Below are 3,747 nucleotides of genomic sequence, written 5' to 3'. Positions count from 1 at the left end.
CCTGACTGGTTAATACACATGGAGAACAACACAGTGTTGAATCCACAGAGCTTTCTCCATGAGGATATAAAAATATGTTGTCAAATGGCACATTATTAATCACTGGAAAAGGGTGTCACAACGGACTTCTCTCCTTTATAGGTACGAATACTAGATTCAACCATCTCAACTAAGCAGGAAGTGGGATATTCTGCTAGGAATGTCAACCCTAATTCACATTGTCTTGAAATGTATACAGATTGTTTGTAGTTGCTACAGTAATGGTCTTTTCCTTTGGGTGCCAGGCTGTATGAAGTATTAGCTTGTTGAAATCTAGGCTGTCAACACTTACTTCATCTTTCCTTTGCTTGCCACTTGCACAAACTTTGTGTGGCTTCAAAACCATGTGAGATTTATTATTTTCTCATGATGCTTATAGGGTGATGTCTCACTTTGTGTTCTTGTCAAACATTCTGAAGAAATTTTTATAAGATCCAGTCATAACAACACTATCAGATCCATTCCAACACTATACAAATTTGTCAAATATTTTCATACAATGAATAAAATTCACTTCTGAGGTATTCATGAACCTGATAGGTTGCCACAGGCCTGTTTTCCATATTTAACTCCCAAATTTTGACTGACAAATCATCTCTAGTCATCATATATCGACCACTATGGCTGAATTTTACATCTGAAATAGAGATTATTTCAGAAAAAAAAATTACCTGTTACTGGGATCTTCAGTTTCTTCAAACAGTTGAGAATGTCTATCACAGAGGGCAGATGCCCTCATGTCACATAACTGAATAGTTCCTCTACTGCAGCTGTATATAAATGTGTTACAGCTGTTTGGATGGAATTCTGCTGCTGTAATCACCTCTGCTAGCTCTGTCATATTGGCAGGCTTGATATTCACAATATTAAAACTTCTGTCTAATTTCCAGGTGCCAAAGATTAATCCATGAATTACTTGCAGCTAAATATGCTTCATAATCACTATCTATATAAATAGAGTTGATGTGATATAAATGAGCATTGGCCAATATTCTTCATGGACTGGCTTCAACCATTAGATCCATAGGCCTAAAGATTGGTACCTGTAGTGTGGTAACTATGGTAGGATCTCTACACCTTCCATCTTCCTTCTTCAAGTTATATCCTTCTGGTCTTTTGTTCCTTTCACTGATTTTTCCATAATTCTATTGTTTTATCATTGGTAAGCAAAAAAACCAAATAGCATATTTCTGGGGCAACCACCTAATTTTGATGATCTTTTCTTCCATTTCTAAACTTTTCAAGTAGTCAAACTTGGTTCATGGCTCTAGAAGGTGCTATCTCCTTTGCTATCAGACTGGATTTACTTCTGATCCTGTTGAAAGATGACAACTCTACTACCTATATCTCCTGTTGCCAGTAATTCTCTGGAATGACTGAATTCTACTGTAGAAATTATATCTGATTGTAACATTGCCATGAAATTCAGGGCCCAGATGGTATAATTTCCAGAGATATGTTCTGGAACCAGTCTCCCTTCTTTAAAGCTTGTTCCTGGATAATCTGATATGTTTGGATAAAAATGGAACGGAACCAAACCTTCCTTCTACTGCATCATCATCTACTGTACCTTTCACCTGAGAAAAACACCACTGAATATCATTCCCTCCTCCAGCTCCTGTCATGTTGTGCCGCAAATGGTGACCCTGCTGGGTTCCTCTTCTTTTGCCCATTTTTAAATTGTGCTGTTTGTCATTTTGTGGTTGACTTGCAGGAGTTCTTTATATATTCTGTACATTAAATCCTTGTCAGATACATGGCTTTCAAATATTTTCTCCTATTTAGCTGTATTTTCACTTTTTTGATAATATCCTTTGATACATGTTTTTTTTTTATCTGATGTAGTCCATCTTATCTATTATTTTTTTTTGTGGTTCAGGTGTCATATGTAAAAAATCACTACCATATTCAAGGTTATGAAAGTTCCTCCTATGACTTCTTGTAATAATTTTATAGTTTTGGTTCTTATATGTAGGTCTTTGATCAATTTTTAATTAATTTTTGCATATAATATAAGATAGGGGCCCCTTCATTCTTTTGCATATGGATATCCAATTTTCCCAGCCCCGTTTGTTGAAAAGACCATTCTTTTCCTATTAAGTGGACTTCGCAGCCTTGCTGAAAATCAGTTGGTCATATATGTATAGCTTTAGTTCTGAATTCTCAATTCTATTCCTAAATTGACTTAAAAAGAGAAGCCACATCTGAATAAGAAAAGAGACTGTCTGGGAGTGACTCTCAGGCATAATCACCAACAGGTTTAGCCTCTCCTTTGCAGGAACAAACCTCATAGGGGAGAGCCCCAAAATTAAGGGCCCAACCCATTGGCCATCCCCACTGCTTGCCAGAATATCAGGAATTCCCCAGATGGGAAAGTCTAACATTTCCTTCTTTCTCCACAGTCCCCTACAGGGACTTTTCAGAAACTTGATCATTCTCTGCCCAAATTACTCTGGGATACATCGGGGCATCACACAAACCTGTACAAACAAGATATCATGCCTTATTCAAGATTCCATGTAATTATGGTGCTTAAGTAAACTGACTATACAAGTCAAATCACACAATGTGCTACCAAAAATATAGATTTTATACAAAATAGGCCTCTCTCCCTTTGATCTTGCACGGAGGCCAAAGCCTAAAAACATGGGTCACATCATCTCTCATCCAGCCCTCTGATCTACCCTAAATCCTACCCAGATCAGCCTCACTCACATCTCTAGATGAAGTCTGATCACATTTTCAGCTTTTTAAACAGTTGCTGAATGAGGCACTGCTGACCCTCATAGCCTTAGTGCTCCAACTTTGAGTGCTAGGTGTCACACAAATACACTAAGTTTCAGGAAAAAAACACGTTATATACAAATAGTGCAGTATCTCAGAATTTAGAAACATCAGTTACAACTCCTAAATATATGTGACCAGTGCAAGAGCTTACAATCTAGGAACCTCTACAATAGGCCCTAACTTAATAACCCATGCTCTTGAATTAAATTCTCTGAGTTTGTATATTATAGCTAATCCATATGAGTGAGGTATGATGATACTTGTCTTTTCGTTTCTGACATCTTATTCAACACACTGTCCTTAAGGTTCATTCACCTAGTTGCATGCCTCACAACTTCATTTCTTCTTGCAGCTGCCCAGAGTGTGTTGTATGTAAACACTACAGTTCCCCCTCTCATTCCTCAGTCATTGTACCCTTAGGCCACCTCCAGCCATTGCAAATCACCAACACTGTAGCTACAAACACCAGTGTGAAAATGTCCATTCATGTCCCCAGGTACATTCCTAGCAACAGCATTGCAAGATTATATGGCAACCCCATCCTAAGCCTCCTATGGAACCACCACACTGCCCTCAAGAGGGGCTACACCTCTCAGCTTCCCCATCAACAGTGAATAGGCGCATCTTTCTCCATACCTTCTCTAGCACTTGTTTCTCTCTGTTCATTTTTAACCAATTTCATTCACACATCATATAATCTACCCTAAGTAAATAAATAGGCCTTCACCACCATAATATATATGAAGTCATTTCTTTTTCTTCCATGTAGAATCCATACCCCTTACCCAAATCCTTTGCTTATTGACATTTAGTTTTGGTATAATATGTTTGTTATATTCAGTGGAAGTGTATTACAACAGTACTGTTGACTATAGACCTTGGCCTGCATTGATTGCACCTTTTCCTGTATAGCATCTATTT

General features: G+C 37.8%; 1 pseudogene; it reads right to left on the bottom strand.

The window, feature by feature from the left end:
- Positions 1-208: 208 nt before the first annotated feature.
- Positions 209-1,664, bottom strand: LOC143682692 (serine/threonine-protein phosphatase 2A 55 kDa regulatory subunit B alpha isoform-like; annotated as a pseudogene).
- Between the last annotated feature and the right edge of the window lie 2,083 nt (positions 1,665-3,747).

Source organism: Tamandua tetradactyla, chromosome 5, assembly GCF_023851605.1.
Source record: "Tamandua tetradactyla isolate mTamTet1 chromosome 5, mTamTet1.pri, whole genome shotgun sequence".
NCBI classification, from domain to species: domain Eukaryota; kingdom Metazoa; phylum Chordata; class Mammalia; order Pilosa; family Myrmecophagidae; genus Tamandua; species Tamandua tetradactyla.
The sequence above is the reverse complement of the archived record's forward strand: the minus strand, read 5'-3'. Positions and strand labels throughout refer to the sequence as shown.